A 21,035-nucleotide genomic window follows, 5' to 3' on the forward strand; every position below is an offset into this window, starting at 1 on the left:
AAGAAGAAAAGTCAACCAAAGTTTCTCCTTGCAGAATTCTGTCATCGTGATGGCCAAATTCACCTTGAAGCAATGCAACAGATGATGGTGCCTCCAACTGGGACCGGCTGTGCAGCTCCTCAGGCAGGAGACGATCAGTGACTTAAGGGACCACTAGGGGGCGATTTAGGAGAAAACAGTTTTCTCTCCTTAAGAAAGATAAGCCAGGAAGCCTTAATTTCCAACCTTAAGTCACTGGAGGGTACTAGCTCCCAGGTAAATCCTGTTTTTAATTTTAACTATAAATGTAAACAGGGCCTTTCATTTTAACTTCTCCGGAAATGTAAACGTGCAGGACTTTCTGAAAGAGATATGTGAAAAGGCAGGGTATGGCACACGAAATTGATACATTGGAAAATAAATATTTTTTCTCTCCCCTGTCCACTTCCCTAGCCATAACCAAGGCCTTCTCATACAAAAACCAAAAAAGAAAAATAAACCTCTGGCAACAGAGCCCCTAGTGTCCCTTTGAGGTTCTATTTATATATTATGCCTATGGTTTATACAGACAGGCCTAAAACCTTTTTGCAGCAGCAAAGACAATTTCCCCCACCCAGGCTCGCAGCATTTATCTGTAAGCCTCACGTGGCAATTAGTTACTTACTGTGTAGTGAGGGCCCTGGTGTTGGTGTTTAACTCTCCTAAGCTGCCTCAAATCCTTTGTGGAAGGAGGCAAGATATAAATAATAATTTTTAAAACACACAGGCTTACTCTGTTATTTCCATTTCTTATGTGTTTTGACTCTTCCTTTTTTATTTTCCAAGCCCCCTGTGAGGAAGTGACTTTGCCCTCATAATCACATTGGAAACCAGCCACCCGGGAATGGGATGGTCTCCGGGCAACACGCTCACTGAGCATCTACCATGCAACAGGCACAGGACAGGGCGGATTCAGGAGGACACAGACCCACGCGGTCTCTGCCCTTATACGATTAGGTGCAGGAATGGGACCTCTGTTTGTCTCCTAATTTCTCCAACATGTGGGAAATAGGCTGATCATTTCATCTCTCTTGGCTCAGTTTCCTCTTCTATAAAAACAAGGTCATTGAATGAGATGGTGGCTAATGTCCCTTCTGGATCTCCCAGAATGGCTCAAAGGGGTGTTCCCTCAGTACTCAACTAACTTACTGATAAACTAGGCTTTCAGTCTTGGAGGGCAAGAAGTATCTCTCACCCGAGATCCCGCAGGAAAATCACAGCAAAATTTAAGTTTAAATTGGAGATTCAGGCTTTTAGGCCTTTCCAAGGAAAACAGCCTCTTCTCTTACTGCCTAAGTAACTCCTAGCAGTAACTTTCAACTCTGATTGAAAAATCAATTCTTGCCCAAAGACGCCTGAGTAAATACCAAACAGACAACTTCCTGCCTTGAATCTTGGCACGGGCGGGCGGCTCTTCTCTGTGACTTCCCTGAAAACCCACTGCAAATGTTTCCACCTGGGGAAATCAGGGGCCAGGGCCTCCAGCCACCCTTTCCTTGAAAGCAATCGTTGCAAATGTTTTGAAAACAACGGATTATCTTTAAAGAAGCAGCAACAACAGAAAGCCATTTGTTTCTTCTACCATGACTGATTCATTTGTGGTACGCTGGAGGTTGGGGGTGGAGGAGGAGAGGCCCTCAAACAAATGTTTCCTATCAGAGGCAAGTATTTTGATAATTAGGAAAATACCAAATAGATTTGCAACCAGCTTGGTAAACTACTTAGCTTGAGGATTCAACAGGATCCCTACTGCACGCTTTCTGCCTCCTGTAGCTAACTCTGTCCATTTTTGTGTCACGTAATTCTTCAGCCAGAACTCAAGCACGACCGTAATAAATACAGTTCACGGGTATGTAAAACTAGTGCTCCTTATGTACGACCTTTTACGTCTGGTCTTGCCTGGAAACTGGTGGCTCCATTTCTAGATCTCTACCTGAGAAGAAACCCTAGCACATATACATGCACAAGGAAAAAGAGGTCTAAGAAGGCTCGCAGCACCATTGCTTGGAAAAGCAAAAAAACCTGCAGTCTAAATGTCCCGTAACAGGGGAATGAATAAAGCATGTGCTCTATGCCAGTGAAGAGGCCTGAGTCAGAAGGCCATTTAAAAGACCACATAAGCACAAAATACGAAGGAAAGAACACATAACCTTCATAGAGATTGACCCCTGCAGTGGGGAGGAAGTAGATCCAAGGACAGTTTTAATTACATATATATAGTCATCTCCCCCTTATCCTCTAGGGATATATTGCCCAGGGCCCAAATGCATGCCTGAAACCATAGATGGTACCAAATCCTACATATACTACATTTTTTCCCTACACATAAATACATACGATAAAGTTTAATCTATAAATTAGGCACAGTAAGAGATTAACAATAAAATAGACCAATTAAAAAATATACTGTAATAAAAGTTATATACGCATGTAGTCTCTTTCTCAAAATACCTTATGATAGGTACTATACTTGTCTATTTTCAGACCATGGTTGACCACAGGTAGCTGCAATCTTGGACACAGAAACTGTGGCTAAGCGGGGACCACTGAAATACTCTACAGTTCTAATGTGAAAATATGAAGGAAAAATACTCAGATATCACTTTTCAACATATACAGAGGGAGAAAACAAAACACTGAAGGCAGAGGCGGCAAAATGTTACCAGTGCTTACTTTTTTATGGCAGAAATATGGGTGACTTCGTTTCTCTTTCATGCTTTTCTCTATTTTTCACCCCTCTCTGACTCCCAATAAAAAAAAAAAAATTAAGCAAGCCTGTATCCCAACTGGTCTCTGAGACTCTCACCATCAGGGAAAGTGAAGTCTACTGAAGAAGCCTCTAGCCAATGCAAAAACAGAAAGGCCCAAGCAGGAAGCAGGGCGACTCTCTTAGCTCTTTGTTGTCCATGCTAGAAAAATGGTCATCCTTTATAAAACACCTCTACTCCAGCCCTGGGTGTCGGCTGGGCCCCCCGTCTGCATCCTCTAGAGCTGGGTTTCCAGGGGGTGAATCTGGTGGGATTTCACATGTGGTTTTGCTTGTGCATTTGGACACTGTTTGTGGGACAAGCTTTTCCCTTCTTATTTTCCGACTGCTCCTAGAGAAGATGATTTGCTGCACGCCTCCCCCTACAATCCCATCTCGGAGCCCTCACTGGGAACAGATCTGGGGATGGAGGCAGATAATGGCAGCGTTTCTCACTGCCCTAAAGTACCGTCCACCACGCCAGCAGACAAAGCGGGGCATGTTGTAAAAAGCAGTTCTGCTGGCAAACGGCTAACAAATCCATGTATTTGCAACCAAGGATTGGCGGCTGCATCTAAAACAGACACCTCATTGTGCTTGGTTTAAAAGGAGCCCTTGGAAGCAGGGCCTTTCAGGCTGACAGTTAAATCACAACGGCCCGTATTTACATGAACGGCTTCCAACCGTCTGGGCGAATACACAATATTTCCATTTCACAGAAACCAGGGATGGTGACAACACAGAAGTCAGAGTGGCCAGAAAGTAAACCTCTGATTGGTACGAATGTGTTTAAGCAGCAGAGCTTATACACGTATATACCTGCAGAAGTTAACACGCTCCTTCGGTAAGCAAGTTTGTTGTTGTTAATTCCGTGACAAATGTAACAGATCAGCATACACACACCTAGGTGTCTCAAGAAGGCTTTCTACTCATTAAATCAAGTGTGTTCCTGTGAGTGCTTTCAGTCATTCCGGCATTAGCAGGAAAGCTGCGTGATTCTTCAGTTCTTATTAAAAGCTAGGAGAGCACAACTCTGTAAGCCCCTCACAGCAGCGAACCGTTCCAAATTCAGACAGGAAACACCTGGAACTCTGTGCGCCACTCGGAACACACTTTACATTTCAAAACAGATGATTCTAAATTGTTCATAAATATTTGTCTTGTTTCAATAAAACACTCTTCAACCAGTTTCATAAACCCTTGGTTCAGAAGGCTAAAACGTACACGCTACTAGGCGTCCACATTCTTTTAACATTGCATATATTTATGTGGACAATATCCTGGAAACATAAAATCCAATGGCAGGCATTTAAGAGTGTCATATGGGAATTTTAGTTTAGTGTTTTTTTTTTTTTTTTTTTTTTTTCCGGGGAGAAGGACAACTCTCTCCTTCCATAAATAAAGCCCAAATCGCACTTGTTGTTTTAAAAAAAAAAAGTGAATTGAAATATAAATTAAACTCAAGTTTTTTTAACTTGCCTATTACAGTAAATAAGACCCAGACAGACCCTTCTGGAGGCTTAGAAAAGCTTTAACATAATTGATTATTAAACCTCCAGCTATAGGATAGAGTCATACTGAAGGCCTTGTAGCCAAACATTCCCTCATTCTTGAACATGATGAGCCCTTTAAAATGTTTTTTAAAGCTGTTTTTAAAAAGACACTAAAATGAAAAGTAGCTTAGCCTATACACTGAAAATTAATCTTTAAAAGTCATTTCTGTACATTTTTAGTATTGTCCAGATTTTCTACCATGTACATGGACTTGTATTGCTTTCATTTATTTTAACGTATACTTTGATAAGTAGAAAAAATGAAAATGATTTACACACACACACACAAAGAGGAAAGAATGGGGTACCAAGCGCCAGTTCCCAGGTGCTGAGACAGGGCGTTGTGGAGGCTCCAGCCACAGCCTCAAACCCAAGCCAGCCTGCCAGGGCACTCTGAACCTAGCCCACGGACCTCCAAAGTCGAAAACAGGGCAACCCAGGCTTCCCAAGAGTTAAATGGGAAAGTGGGTCACTTCGAAGTACTGTCCAAAGATTGCTACGAGTGAGCTGCTGTTCACAGTCATCTTCTTCTTTTTAAACAGTTATAATTAAAAATTCTTCAACTGACCATAAACTTCCCACTCTGGTCTAAGAAACACCAGCACACTGCTCCTGGTAAATGAAGATTAGGCATGGCGGTGATAAGAGATTGCATAGAGGCTCTTCGGAACCATAAAAGGCGGTCGTTAGAGGTAATGATAAACTAATTCTGAATACATCAGGCAGCAGATGCTCAGCCCTAGGTTAATGATTAACGAGCTGGACCCTGGCCAGTTAAGAAGTTGTTTAACCAACACCCCTGAGAATCAAACCTGTTAACATTCACTCGTCCCTAACTACAGCCACTGTTTTCTCTCTCTACACTAACTACACTGCAAGTAAGTTTTCATCTTTCCCTGCCTCAAACCAAGAATTTAACATGGAGGTCCCGAACTAAGATCTAAGCATAAAGCTCATTCAATTTTCTAATACTTTTGAACCTTTACTGAACCAATCAAAGAAATACTGCTCTCCCACTAGACTAAAATATTCTGACCCACAGTTGAATGGTAATTGGTAATAGCTTAGTTTGTTGTTCTTGGATGAATTTTTATTGTACCTGAAAAGAGACACCCACAAAATTTAAGTGCATTGATGAAATTATACTTCAGAGATGACAAAATAGAAGAATCTCATTTGTTTCTATATACAAACCTATGTCCTTCTAGTTGGTACATTCACAGATAGGATATTTAAGGGTCACGCTACCACTGTCAAACAAAATAAAACCATTTAGAGACATTTAATCTAATTTTAGGAACAATGCATTTGAGGAAGGTGATTAGTAATGCAAATGTAAAATTACCTTTGGTTGGGATAAGCAAGACAAACAAAGGATACTTAGAAGTACTTGTGTTGTCTTCAGGATTAGGGAATGCTGCTTTGATCATGTGGAAAGGAAGATAGAAAACTAAGATTGAAAAGCTGGGTCTCTAAGGTAGGAGGTCTGGGATCTGTTTATTCTGCTTAGTTCAAGTTGGAATTAATGCTGTTAAACATTTGGGAAGACCCTAAACTACGCTTCAGGGTTAGGGCAGTTCTGAGGCAGATGGATGAATTACACAAATGGACTATAATGTGTAATCTGTGCATGTGTGTAACAATAAAATACAGTTCTATCAAGATTTTGGTTGAGAAAAGATAACGATAAAAGGGTTGGGCTGGAAGACTGGGTGGAGGAAGGAGAGTGGTACTTAGGGTTTACTTACATCTTATCTAGGCAACTTTTCTGGTCTTGATTTGGGGTATAAGGGCCCTGAATACACAAATATACTTAAATTCCTACATTTTCAGTAAATATATGACATAAGAAATTTCAACCAATAGGTCTGAATCTTCTATATTTTGCATGTCTCATCAGGCACCTAGCCAACGGCTGAGGGCTGATCTTCTGATTTGCCTTCCTGGTTGACCAGTGCTGGTTCTGTAACCCAATTAACTATCAGAATTCCAAGCAATGAACTATCTAAGCTTGCTGGTTTCATCCTGGTGGAAATGAACATAATCTTGAGCTAAAATTTTACAGTTGTGGTCCAACAATGACAGATACCAACAAAGGCTTACTATGTTCCAGGTACAAAGATAAGCATTTCACCTGCATAATCTCATTTAGCACTTAACAGTTCTGTACCGGAGATATTATCTATAAACCCATTTTACAGATGAGGAAACAAACTCAGCTAGATTACAAAGTGAGAAAGCAATGGAAGCCATATCTAAATCTAGTATTTGTGACTATAAAGCAAAATCCCCCTATACTGTTTTCTAACATGAATAACCACTTCCACCCCAATAATTTACCTCTACAGATTCATTGGTGGTACAGAAACAAAGGGCTCCAAGGACACAAAAGCCTAGGTGTCCTTTTCTGACTAGGTAATTGGGTGAGAGCCTCCTTTTCCACCAAAAATCAGCCCTGCTTAAACACCTAGAAATAAATGTGCTTCTCTCCCAACTCCAAAAAGTTCCTATAAGGAAATGACCTCATCCACACATTACAGAATCTCTATTTCAAATGTAACTCCACCCAGTATGTTTTAAAGATGGATTTCCACAGAAAAGCAGAGCCCAGTATATATCTAGATCATACTCTGGAAATCAGCTCTCAGCTCCATTTTTTCCTTTCCAAAAGCATAGCTCTGGACAATTATATTGCAGAGATGAAATCAAGACTTACAGCTAAATTTTGTTATCTATAACTGTTAGAACCATTTTCACATGGATTTCAATCAAATTTTAAGTAAATAATGCATGGGTGAGAAGTCCTTTTAAAAAGCATAAAATAAAAACAAGACACAACCAGTCCTATGCACATACTTAAAACAATAGTCCCCAAAGTTTAACTACTGCTCATTTTTAATGTATCCTTTCAGATAAAAGCATATACCAGTATAGAGATCTCATTTTAAGAAATAACTTCTATAAATGCTTGCCACAAAGTTTGAAGATCTGTCCAAATGAGGGTTTGGAGCTCTACTTCATTCTTTTTAATAGGGCTTCCTGCTGTGTAGATGTATTGTTATTTAACATGTATCTTGTTTCTAATTTGGGAAGAAGGGATATATTGTTGTGGTGTGGGTTTTCCATTGCATAATGTTACAAGTAGTATTCTTGTGTGCATGTATGTGTGCCTGTATACATACATATCTTGGCATACTCTTTTGTGATTACATCCACAATATAGATGATGGAATTTATTAGCCAGACAGAACGAACATTTTAATTTTAATGATATTGCCAAAAGCTGAACCAATGTAAACTCCCACCAACAGTTTATGAGTGCTTATGTCAACACATCCATCAATGTTGCCTATTATCCGACCATTACATCTTTGCCAACATCATTTGGTTGTGCATTTTCTTAATTATGAATGAAGTTGAGTACATTTTCACATGTTTATTGATTATATTCTTAGCTTACTTTTCTATTGGGTAGTGTGTCTTTATCCTTGACAGGTAGAAAAACGTTAAGAAAGGAGAAAATTAGCCCTTCATCTGCTCTTACCAGTTTGTTATTTTTTTTTTGCCATATGTAAGTTTTAAATTCTTATATAGTCAAATGACCAATCTTTTTCTTTATGGTTTCTGGGTAGGCTGGATAAAAAATAGAATTAGATTCAGACCTATAAATAGGCACCCATGAAAAATGTAAAAACAACCCTGGCCAAAATTATCCTCAAGTTCTGACATTTAAAACAAACACTCCAGAAAACGTTTACACGTGTTACAGGACACGGAGTCCTGGACACCTGCCCAAAGCTTCTACAGATCCATTTATGGTCTTGGTCTGGTGCTGGCTGTGCTCATGTGCCGACGGAATGGGCTATGAAGAGCTTTTCGGGTCAAGGCAAACACTACGATGGAAAATGAGGACAAGGCGCTATGCGGGGTTATCACAGCCATGCTGAGGTTTTGGTGGCCCTCCTCAATCCCGGTAACCCAAATCCCATCACTATAGGGAGAATACAAAGTGCTTATTTCACTTCCTATCTGGGGAGAGTACTCGTGGTCTACCACCAAGGGCATGCTGAAACAGTCCGAACATCTGAAAGGAGGTATGTGTGCGTTTACCCTATCACAGGTGGCCACATGTGGAAGGATGGAAAGGTGATACAGTGGAAAGATCCACACTTAAATTCCGGATCCTCCATTTCCTAGCCTTGTAACTTTGGCTAACTTGGTTAACCTGTATAATTTATACATGTGACTAACTTTTGGCAAGTTATAATACAATTCAGAACAAATCACAGTCTCTTTTACATTTATAAGCCTAGTTTGCCAAGGATTTTCCAAACAGGTCTTCTTTCTATGTGACAAAAGCTATGCTGGTCATGTTTCTATGTGAAACAGCTCTCAACACGACATTGCATAATTATTGAGAGCTCTTTGGCACCTAAAATTTACTTACAGAAGAATAGATACTAAGTAAACAAAAGCCCTCAAAGTTAATGTCACAGTGAGGCTTAGGCCCGAAAGGATGCTAAGAGATTCTTTAAAAGGCTGAATGAAATGTACACAAGAGAATATTCTCAAAATGGCAGACAGGAAACTAGAGGATATTTGTAGAATCTGTAGCAATGGCAACCAAAATATTCAGTATGCCATATAGTTGAATCCATATCTGTAATTTACACATCTGCTTTGAAAATGGCTTCATATTTTGCAAGCAAGATGATGTGGAGTTTCTGTAATGTATAATACTTTGGTAGTACGTTTTGCACACTGAAATATTTTCCAGCATCAAAATTATAAATGGGTTAAGACAAAAACAGCTGACCTCACGTGGACGACTAAAATAAGTTTCTTTGATGTGGGATACCATGCAGATAGGGCAACTATAACTATTAAGTCCTTCAGGTCAAAGCAAAGAATACACATTAAGTCTTTCGAGTCAAAGCAAAGAATACACATAACTGGAGATGAAAAGAGTATGACCATCCTCAAAAAATTAAAAATAGAAGTACCATATGATTCAGCAACTCCACTTGTGGGTATATACCCAAAAGAATGGAAAGCAGGGTCTTGAAGAGATATTTGTATGCCCACATTCACAGTGGCGTTATTCACAATAGTCCAAAGGTAGAAGCAACCCAAGTGTTCATTTAGTGGATGAATGGATAAACAAAATGTGATATACAATGTCATATTATTTAGCCTTAAAAAGAAAGGAAATTCTGATACATGCTACAACATGGAAGAACGTTGAGGACCTTATACTAAGTGAAATAAGCCAGTCATAAAAAGACAAATCCTGTGTGATACCAACTAGGCGGTATCTAAAGGAGTCAAATTCAAGTGGCAGGAAGGAGAATGGTGGTTGCCATGGGCTGGGGGAAGGGAAAATAGGTAATTATTGTTTAACAGACACTGTTTTGGTTTGAGATGATAAAAAATTCAGGACATGGATAATGGCAAAGGTTGTACAATGATATGAATGTACTTAATGCCACTGAATTGTATACTTAAAAATGGTTAAGGTAGTACATTTTATGTTATTTATATTTTACCACAATATTTTTTAAAAACTTAGAAAAGACGGAGCTGTACCTAATTTCTCAGTTTGCTTGGGCTGCTATAACATAATACCATAGTCTGGGTGGCTTATAAACAACAGAAATTTATTTTCACAGTTCCAGAGGCTGAGAACTCCAAGATGAAGGCATGGAAGATGCAGTGTCTGGTGAGGGCCTGCTTCCCAGTTCATAGATGGTGCCTTCTGTCTTCACATGGTGGAAAAGACTATGCAATTCTCTGGGGCCACCTTTACAATCACTAATCCCATTCATGAAGGCAGAGTTGTCATGGCCTAATCACTTCCCCAAAGCCCCACGTCCTAACACCATCACTGTGGAGATGGGGTTTCAACCCATAAATGTTGTGGGAGCACTAATATCCAGCCCATAGCACCTACACAGTGAGGTTCCCTGAGGAAACAGGTGACATACTTAAGATGAATCAGGTTTACTTGCAAAGTGGGTGCAGAGGGCAAAATGTGCTTGGAAGAGGTGCAGTGAGTTCAGGAAACTTCCCTCCACAGCCACAGCCCGCATGAGACCACCTTGAAGGGAGAGACCCCAACCTCACTTTTCTACTTCACGCTGATCTCCTCCCACTGGTCACACCCACCTGGAAGCCAGGGAGCACTGGCTGATGGAGTCCCCTGAGCAGACAGTAGGGTGGGAAAGAGTGGCTGTGAAGAGCAAGGAGATTCAGCAAAATGTATGCATGCCAGCATAAAGAGGAGGCCAGAACATACAGCTGAATGAAAAACAGCAAGCTGTGGAACAGGAGGTCCAGTATGATGTGATTCACGGTTAGGAGGAGGGGAAAATACCAGCATGAAGGCTATTTTCTACCAGCAAACTCAGAATAGAGTCTAAAAGGGATATATACCAAACTGACAGGAGTGTTAACTTCTGGGGCAAAGATGAGACAAAGAAGGAACTTTAGACTAATCTGTAGTGTTTCAAATTCTTCCACGAGGAATGTGTTTGTGGGCTTCAGGGAGAGTTCAATATTAATTTAAAAAGAGTAAGTAAAATCATTAATTGTTTCTATAAAATGGAGATACCTCCAGCTTTTGCAAAATCGGGTTAGGCAGCCCATGTCCAGGCATGTCCTGGAAGCCCTAAGTGAGTAAAGAGTCGTAACAGAAAAAACATCAAGTAATGTCAAGCTCTGGCTATACCAGTGGTTCTCAAAGTGTGTTCCCCAGATTAGCAGCATCACATCACCCGGGAACATGATAGGAAGGCAGATTATCATACCTGACCCCAGAACTACGGATTCAGAAACCCTGGGATTGTCTACCAGGGAGAGGGTCATATGTGAAGTGGTGGGACAGGAGTCTAAGGCCAAGAATTGCTAGACCTTATGGGCCAGAGCTTCCACAGACAGCAGTACAGGCTGTACAATGCTCCTACAACTGTAGGAGGTGTTATTCACAGACTATGATGAGAATGGTGTTCCTTGGGGTGGCGCAGTGCAAAACCTGTATCCCATACCTGTCAGCCCTTAAAGCAGTGGGGAACACAGAAGAGTATTAAGCAGGCAGATGACATCATCAGGTTTGCATATGGAAAGACACCCCTGGCACTCTGCTTAGAGAAGAAAGAGGTAACAGAGAGCTACATCCAACTGCTTTGTCTCCTATATACCTTTGGGGCTGCTAATTAGCTAGGTCAAGAGTAAACTAGGCCGGGTGTGGTGGCTCACACCTGTAATACCAGCACTTTGGGAGGCTGAGGTGGGAGGACTGTTTGAGCCTAGGAGTTCAAGAGGAGCCTGGGCAACATGGTGAGGCCTTGTCTCTACCAAAAATGAAAAAACAGTTGGGTGTGGTGGCGTGCGCCTGTGTTCCCAGCAACTTGGGAGGCTGAGGCAGGAGGATGGCTTAAGCCCGGGAAGTTAAGGCTATAGTGAGCCAAGATTCCACCACTACATGTTCCCATCTGGCCAAGAGAGCAAGACCCTGTGACAACAACAACAACAAAAAGAGTGAACTAAAGTAAAAGACTCTTTGAATGGAATCCAAGTTGTCTTAACAGCCCAACCCTGAATCCAGGCCTCCAGATACTTGGGTCTTAATTAGCAGAGGGGTGGGAAAAGGAAAAAGGAGGACGATGAAAGACTCCCAAGTCCGACATTACATGCATGTCTGTACACACACAAGCACACACACAGAGAAAAAAATGAAGGCAGGGTGGGGGGAGCAGGGGCAAGCAGGTGTTGATGAGGAAGAGGTGAGCACCTTGGGCAGGTAGTTTGAGGAAGAAACCTGAAGCTGGGGGCAGGTCTGACTGGCAATACTGATTCAAAAGCCATCAGCACCCAGATGGTAATACAAGCAAGGATAAGATCATTCAAGGTGTGTGTAAACACTGGAAAATCAGTGGGCTGAGGCCAGAGCCCTAGAGAACCTCTATATTTAAGAACAGGAGCTAGCAAAGGAACGTGTTGGAAGCTAGGCAGCTGGAAAAGGCCAGCAGGAATACAACCAAAGAACTCTTGGCATGGCAGAGCCCAGGATTTAATTCAAGTGAGACGTGTCAGCAAGAGAAAAAGGAGGAGACAAGCACGGGGAAGTGCTGCCAATGTATGTTTTCCCTCAGGAGCACTGGGCTGCCAGCGGACTCTTTAAACGGGTCGGTGTGCGTGCCACTCTGTCAGCACCCCTCCTCTGCTCAGCCTGCAGAAAGACTTCATGCTATGGACATCTTTTCTGGGGCCAGTGCACAGCCCTCCAGTCCCCCATTAACTCTCATTTTGAGGAGCTGAGATCAGCTGAGGAAAGCTTCGCCAAGCTTCAGAGCATCAAAATGTGCATTTGGGAGGGGTAGGCAGGCAGATGGCGCCAGATTAAAAAGATGCTGGGCTCGCTCGCTGCTCTGAGGTCTCTGAATTGCCTCCAGCACGGCAGTGTGGAATCAGGAACTCCATCATATGACCTAAAAACTTGTGAGTCTCTCCAAAAAGACTTAGCTTGCTACAAGATACTGAAGGGGATTGAGATGCACTTCCAGAGGTCCTGAGATTCTAGAAGCCCAGCATCCACCAGATGCCTGCTGAAGCTGATGGCTGCTGCACACTCTGCTGTAAGTCTAAAGCATTTTGCATATTGCATTGTAATTGCTTTTTTTTTTTAACCTCTTCCACCCTACAACGCCTCTTCAAGTAGACTGCAGAACCTCTAGACAAAAATTTGTCTTGTCTCTGTATCTTTCCTGCCCAAATTGGGGCTGTCATGCAGTAGCAGGCCCTCAGAAATGTTTGTTAAATACCTGTTGTCATGGGGAAGGACGATTTGTAGAAGCAGTGGTTGCATGCACCTCTCCCTCTCTGTTTTGTCGAAGTTCTCAGACTTCAGTGTAGTGAGCAGGGTTGACAAACTACAGCCTGTGAGCCAAATCTGGCCCATGGGCTGTTTCTGTAAGGCTTATAGGCTTTTCAGTGGTTGAAATAATAATATTTTATGACGTGAAAATTATATGAAATTCAAATTTCACTGTTCATAAATCAAGTTTTATTGAAACACAGACACACCCATTCACTTTCATCTTGTCGACGGCTGCTTTCATGCCATGTCAGTAGTGTTGAGAAGTTCCGACAGAGATAGCATAACCCACAAAGTCTAAAATATTGACTCACTGGCCCTTTAAAGAAGTATGCTGGCCCCTGATCGACAGCAACACTAAATGTGGAGATATACATGAGATATACATCCAAATATGATCTTCCTCACAAGTGGAATTCTTTTTAATTTAACTTTTAGACTTTCCAGTTACTGACATAAAAATGAGAGACATTTTAACTTACCTTGGGGGCATAAGCATCAAAACATGGTAGTGCCGTAAAGTGAGCAGGCTGTGCACTCCTCAGAAGGGTCTGCATTTATCACCATGCTATGACAATGTCTAACAAGTTACTTATGTTCTAGGCCTTAGTCTCCTTGGCAGTAAAAGGTGCACAATGGTAAGACTTCAGAAATTTGATGTGAGAATTAAATACACTGAGTTTTTAACCTCTTAACCTGGTATCTGACCTCCTGGAAGCACCCGATAAATGGAACTACAATAATTTTCCTCTTTGTTTTTGGAGGAATATTTCACTTTACAGAAGATTTGTTCTTGGCCTCCCAAAGTGCTGGGATTATAGCCATAAGCCACCATGCCTGGTCAAAAGGAAGAGATATTTGAAAGAGAGAAACAATTCTCATTATTTAGAGATGACATAATTTGGTCTTTAATAGTTGTACCTAACATGAATTACTTGTATCAGTCTGCAGTTTTTATGTTTTATGACAAAATTGGAATTACTACTCTAGGACATAGCTGTTAACTATCAATTCACTCAAACCTCGATGATGTGTGTATAAATGGAAAGTTATGACAGCACAGGATGTTCTAGCCAATGAAATATGACAAGAAAAATACAATAAAAGGAAGAGTTTTTTGTTTTGTTTTGTTTTGTTTTTTTGAGATGGAGTCTCGCTCTGTCGCCCAGGTTGGAGTGCAGTGGCACAATCTTGGCTCACTGCAACCTCCACCTCCCTGGATGAAGTGATTCTCCTGCCTTGGCCTCCTGAGTAGCTGGGACTATAGGCATGCACCACCACACCCAGCTAAGTTTTGTACTTTTAGTAGAGATGGGATTTCACTATGTTGGCCAGGCTGGTCTAAAATTCCTGACCTCAGGTGATCCACTCACCTTGGGCTCCCAAAGTGCTGGAATTATAGGCATAAGCCACCATGCCGGGCCAAAAGGGAGAGAGATTTGAAAGAGAGAAACAATTCTCGTTATTTAGAGATGACATAATGGACTACCTTAAGAAACTTTAGAATAAATTATAATACCATTTATTTAAATAGTCACAAATTACAATAGCTATGTATGTATGTACACATATTAATATATACACATACATACAAATACACACATTTATGCACATAAAATATCAAACAACAAAAGCATTGTATAGTGATTCTCTACAGGAAGAAAAAAACACAATGTTTTACTGAGGGTCACAAGGAAAGTTATGAAAGACTATGAATTATAGCACTTCAAATAAGTGAAAAATATGACCACAAAAACAGAAGAGTTGGTTAAAGGCCTGAAGAAAAATATGGTGGCACAACTACAGGGATGGAAGGGCTTCAGAAGACAAGCATCAACCTCAGTGTTACACAGCAGGAAAGCAGACAGCCCTCCCATTGCTCAGATGTCCTTGGCCACTGCTTTCTGGAAGCTGCATTCATTTAGGAATGAACAGATGCGACTGGCAGAAAGGAGGCAGAAGGCTTTTCAAAAAGCAGCAGGAAATGAACAAGTAGAGAACGCATTCACTGAGACCCTGGCAAAGGATCCAAAGAGTTCTGTAAAAGGAGTTCAGAGCCTGGGAGTCAATTTATTGGATTTGCAAAAATCAGTAATGGATAGTTTCAGTGAAATGAAATATTTCTTACAAGCAGATACCACAGGGCATGCTTACACTTCCCCAGGACCTCTCCCTTCACAAGGGCCTGTATTCTGGGTATTTGGGAAACATTTGGACTTTTACTATTTAATATAGAGCCCTGCAAAAAAGAAGCCATGGCAAGATACCATCATCCTTTTTAATAGTCAAGGCTGTAAATATATCAAAGAATTTTGGAGACTAGCAGACAATCTAGCTGCAAACTTAAAACAAGTTGAGGCTTAATTTACATAAAGTAAAATACAAAACTCCCTTCTCCTAAAGATATTCATAGTAAGTCTTTAAAAAAGCTTAAAAACCACAGTGATGCATATTACCACCAGCAATCTGAAGGAAATCACAGGGAGATTTCAAGTTCCCTCTGAGTAACAAATTAGCCTCTCTGAACAGATCAAGTTCAAGTTCGGAAAAAATAGCGACCTCTGAAAGCACAGGCTTTGACTGCTGTGGGCCACTCATCACAGGCTGCCTGTACTGCAAGCGGCATGGTCAGGTGTGCCCTTGGAGATCAGAAAGCCTTTTTATTAAAAATGAAAGAGAACTTGGTTTTCTCTTGCTGCTTTGATGTGAGATCAACAATTTCTAATAAAAGAGATTTTTTTTTTTTCCCCCTAGACAGGGCTACAGACCAGAAATCTATGTTTAAAAGGGCATGTTTTCATTGGCAAGCTCCAGTTTAATTAATTTCGATTTATAAAGGAGTAGCAAAGGTTAGTGACATTGTTACCCAGGCATGCAAATTAAAAGTGAACACAATCCTAGTTTAAATTTTGGGAAAATATTCAGTGTGTCTCAGGAGGTGAAACATACCACAGAAGCACATGAAAGATGGAAGATAATATATGAAAATCATAGATATGATAAATTATATATTATAAATATATTTATAATGAAATATATGTATTTATATAAATAAAATTATATATATAATCTATATAATTTTTAAAATATTGCCTCCTATGGCAGAGTCAAAAAGTATGGGTAGGTACTAGAAGAAAGGTTTTTCATAAAATCTTTTTTGGTGGTTTCCATGATGTGGCTCTGTTAAAAGCAAAGCAAATAAATTAACATTCATTAATTTTATGCATAGCATGTTTCAGCATTTATAATAACTGCTTTTTTGAGGGCTTCCTTGCTCATAGTTATAATTTTGTTAAGTCATATATATATATGTGGAGGAATGCCATGTTTTATGAACACATGTCAGTTTCTAAGGAATCAAGCCCCATAAAAGACCACTGAGGAAATATTTGGAGGCAGAATTCAAAACTTCTCCTTCATTCTGTTTTCCCACATTTGGGAGAAGGGAGAGGATTTGTGAAATGTGGCCACTTATAGTCATTCAAGAAAAGGCTGAATCTCTTTCATGTTCATAAATTTGAACATATGTAACAAAATAGAGAAGGCACTAAATCCAGAGAGGCAGCTGCAGAGTCCTCCTTCCAAATGATTGGGAATACGTTTTAAGCTCAAAGTATTCTTTACCAATAACCACGTGCACTCATGATGAGCAGCTACTCTATTTGAGCCCCTGGTATCCAGATTTTTCCCATCTCTAGGCTCACACATGGTGTTCCCCCTGCCAAGGCAAGGCATGTTGCTCCCTACTTTTTGCCTCCTGCATTTTCTGGGTCTCACCCCTTCGGCGAGGGCTTCCCGCATTCGCTAGTCTCACATGGTTTTTTTCCTTGCTTGTTTCTCTCATCTCATCCTGTCCCTTTCCTTCATGGCACTTAGCTGTGCATTGTCTTTACGTTTGCTTCACTTCTGTCCTTTCCCCACTGGATTGCGAGTTTCCTGAGGGCAGGGACCCTCTGTGTCAGTAGAGCCAGACATCAGGATGTCATGGTGAAAATATAGGCTTTAGAGGTAGACTGTCCGGTCCCAATCTCAGCTCTGCTGTGCACAGGCTATATGATCTCAGCAAGTTACTGAACCTCTCTGGGTGGTAGTTTCTTCATCTTAAGTGGATGTAGGGTTCATATTACCTACCTCATGTTTTTTCTATGCTTAAAATCAAAAGTGATGATGCAAGAAAAGCACTTAATATGCTCTCTGGTACATAATAAGCCCTTCGTCAAATGAGCACTATTATTATTCACCACTGTGTATCTAATGCCATCCACAGCCTCAATACTAAAAGATGCTGGATAAGTAGTCATTAAATCAATTTACTTATATATTCATAATTATATCAGAGTATTCTCACACCAACCCATAAAGCATCCCCATATCCATTCCACAGATAAGGAACTAGAGAGCTGGAGACTTCTGTTTTCTAAGCCCCAGCCTCGCCAGCATAAACTCAGAACATTATCTCCATTACATCTCTCCTGTCAGGTTTTCACATCAACTTTGCATCCAGGAGGAGTCAGAAACAAACTACAATATATCTATGAAGAACAAATCTGTAGCCATGAAACAAAAGCTTATTCAATTATGAACTGAGGACATACAGACGGAGTGATGTGGAGAATGTGCATATTCTCCAGTCCTGTCCCATAAATTCTTTGAGTTTTAGTTCCCCCCACCCGCCCCCAGACAGTCTCAGTCTGTCGCACAGGCTGGAGTGCAGTGGTGTGATCTCGACTCACTGCAACCTCCACTGCCTGGGTTCAAGCAAGCTTCCTGGCTCAGCCTCCCAAGTAGCTGGGACTATAGGCGTCTGCCACCATGCCCAGCTAATTTTTTTTTTGAGATGGAGTTTCGTTCTTGTCACCCAGGCTGGAGTACAATAGCATGATCTTGGCTCACTGCAACCTCCGCCTCCTGGGTTCAAGCGGTTCTCCTGCCTCAGCCTCCTGAGTAGCTGGAATTACAGGTGCTCATCACCATGCCCAGCTAATTTTTTGTATTTTTAGTAGGTTTCACCATGTTGGCCAGGCTGGTCTCAAACTCCCGACCTCAGGTGATTCACCTGCCTTGGCCTCCCAAAGTGCTAGGATTACAGGGGTAAGCCACCACGCCCGGCTGAGTCTTAGTTTTTACCTTCTGTGAAATGGGGACAATATAAGCTTCCTGATGCACAGTGGTAAGGACGAAAGGAGACGATATATGGAGAAGGCCTCATGCAGGGATTGGCATCAAGTAGGTGCTCAGTAAAAGCCAGCTTGTGTTAACTCACTTCCTATCCTCTGCACAGGATATGAACCAGTAAATGGTTTTTAAGGCCACAAGTTATACTCCATCCTAGATCTTACCAATTCAGTATTGAAAATCCATTAGACACGGATATCTTGCTTTCATAGTAAAGGGCAGCTAAAATGCTGAGGTCCTTGAGTGTGCAGTAGATATTAGGTTAGGCAATTCTTTCTAAAAGTTTCTAATTTCTATTATGATAAAATATGAAGAATCAAAAACTCCATCTGTACTAGAATCTGACTGTCAGCCTCGCTATTTCCAATTCTTAAATCTAGGACATGAAAAAAAAAATCATACATTTTGAGTTGTTCTCAGAATTCTCAGGTCTATGAATAAAGTTGTTTCAGGGAAAGTGGCTGTCTTTCTTTGAGCTATTTAAAGTGGTCTATCTAATTATGAAAAGAATTTGCCCATTCCTAATAGTAGAAAGACTCATTTTCCAGAACTCTGGTTAATGTGGGCTCAGCATTGTTGAAAGAAGGACAAGAGGAATCCTAAATAATCACTTTTCATGTCATGTCCCAGACCACCCAGAAAGACCACTTGACCTAAAAACCAAAGGATGGAAATAAACCCCTATTTACTCAGATTAGGCAAAACACGAACAGAGAACTCTTATCCCATGATGAGCAGATGTTCATTGGCTCCATTCACGAGGTCTCTCTGTGCTGGCACAGCCAAAAGCCCGCCGGCTTATGTCCGCACACAAGAAACCTGGACAAATCACTCTTGCTGACACTCAGAAGTATGGAGGTCAAGGTCAAAAAACAGTGGGCTCAGAGGTCAAGGGCTGCTCCCCCAGACTAAAGAGACTGAGGGCTGGATGGCTGCTTATTACTGACGTGGTTGCCTTGGATCTCTCCACCTTAGACCTGCCTGGGATGTAGGTATTTTGAGCAGCTGGCTTTAAAAACCTTCCAACACCCAGTCCTGCTTTATCTGGTGTGCCAGGAAGGCTATTATCCTCACTGAAGGCCAGGGGAAGCTTCTTAAGGAGTCTCGAGGTTACCAGTGTAGAGAAAAACATTTCAATGGGAAGAATGGCCAATGGAGGCAAGCAATCATCCATGAAGATTAGACAAATCACGCAATATCCAGTGGAGCACTGTTAAAGTTAGAGTAACGTTACCAAAAGAAAACATGGCCCAGTTTTAGCCCAAGGGAGACTCTTGGGGATAAACTGTCAAGAATAAACAACTGACTCAGAAAGAGGATGATCTTTTATATGCGATTATGAAGTAATACGGTTGATTTCAAATTCTGCTAATTTAAACATTAAATGCTATTCTTCACTCTGTTTCCAGTTGGATTTTAATTATATTCACAGCATAATAGGGCCATGTTGTGAAGATCAAAAAAAGTAACAAAATGAACCATTTTTACAGGATGGTGAAACAGCATGAACTAGATTGCAGGATTGGATATAGGTGAAGAATTTCTTAACTTGTACAATCTGGTATTGAGGACTGTGCATCGATGCTTTTTGGAGTGGAGGAAGAAGGGGAATGGCAAGGTAAGGTGGACACATTTAGTCCTAAGAATCTTTTGTGGGAAACACACACACACACACACACACACACACACAGAGCAAACCTTGTAAAAAAAGATCACTAACCCAAAGGTTAGTGGAGATAAAACTTGCTGATCACCCTGTTTTCCAAAATCACTCTGACAAGGTTAATGTATACTTATAAATATTTCGTTTTGTGTCCCCATGGCTAGGACTGTGGAGCAAGGATTTGGAACTGTGGCCCATGTGTGCAAATAAAAAGCAAGCACCTCTGCTGGAAAAAATCTTATACTCTGCCTTTCTACATAAGCTAGATTTTCTTCACTATCTTCTAAACATGGACTAAGAAATCTCAAGAGGTCAGATATCTAGCTTCTTGTTTAGTAGCTGCGGGGAAAGAGACTGTGCAAGTGTTTGGTGCCGGCACCCCTGCCACTGGCATGTGCTTGTCCCAATGCATTAAGACAAAACTGTACTAAGCCAGGGCAAACAAACACCTGCCTCTATCTAGGGCTGTAAACAGGTGGCCTGAGGTTTCTCTGCTACATGCTCTTCACTGCCCACAGTCCCCACCCCTCCCTATGGCTTTATACCCCTGCTACGGTGAGAAAGTTTGCACTGCCACCTTTGGGACTCCTTCTGCCTCATTGCACCCTAGTATGGCTCAGATAATTCATTTCTAATTGAAGCCAGCAAATACTGGCTTTCTATCATCTGCAAAGCACTTTGTTAAGCAAAAGGGCTATGGGAGGGTGGGGCGAGGAAATCACAGAAACAGTAAAATAAAGCTGGTTATCAAGGTGATGGCAAGGGGCTGGATAGAAAGATAAGAAATCTGTTTCAAAGTGCCTGTGTCCAACTACATCGTCTTGATTGACTTACTCATGAACTCCCTCAAACAAACCAAAAACAAACATCAGTCAGGCTGGGTTGAGTTTAGGTTCTGCCACTTCTTTAAACGCACATATCAGGCAAGTCATTTAATTTCACTATGCCTCAGGTTCCTCATCTATAAACAGGAGAGAGTAACAGTCCCTTTCTTATAGGATGGTTGTA

At 41.2% G+C, this 21,035-nt stretch overlaps 1 protein-coding gene and 1 long non-coding RNA gene across 4 annotated transcripts in view; one reads left to right on the forward strand and one right to left on the reverse strand.

Annotated features, from left to right (window-relative positions):
• The window catches only part of PDZRN3 (PDZ domain containing ring finger 3), a 240,227-nt gene that overhangs the window by 125,587 nt on the left and 93,605 nt on the right, over positions 1 to 21,035 (reverse strand). The window lies entirely within an intron of this gene.
• Positions 771 to 21,035, forward strand: part of LOC106996858 (uncharacterized) — a 44,668-nt gene continuing 24,403 nt past the window's right edge. The window contains exons 1-3 of one of the 2 annotated variants that reach the window (XR_001442946.3): positions 771 to 12,950; positions 19,855 to 19,982; positions 20,192 to 20,882. This is a non-coding gene — a long non-coding RNA (uncharacterized LOC106996858). Of the gene's footprint in view, positions 12,951 to 19,854; positions 19,983 to 20,191; positions 20,883 to 21,035 lie in introns of those variants that run through there. The other variant, XR_001442947.3, reaches the window with a different exon arrangement.

This window comes from Macaca mulatta, chromosome 2 (genome assembly GCF_049350105.2).
Source record: "Macaca mulatta isolate MMU2019108-1 chromosome 2, T2T-MMU8v2.0, whole genome shotgun sequence".
NCBI lineage: Eukaryota > Metazoa > Chordata > Mammalia > Primates > Cercopithecidae > Macaca > Macaca mulatta.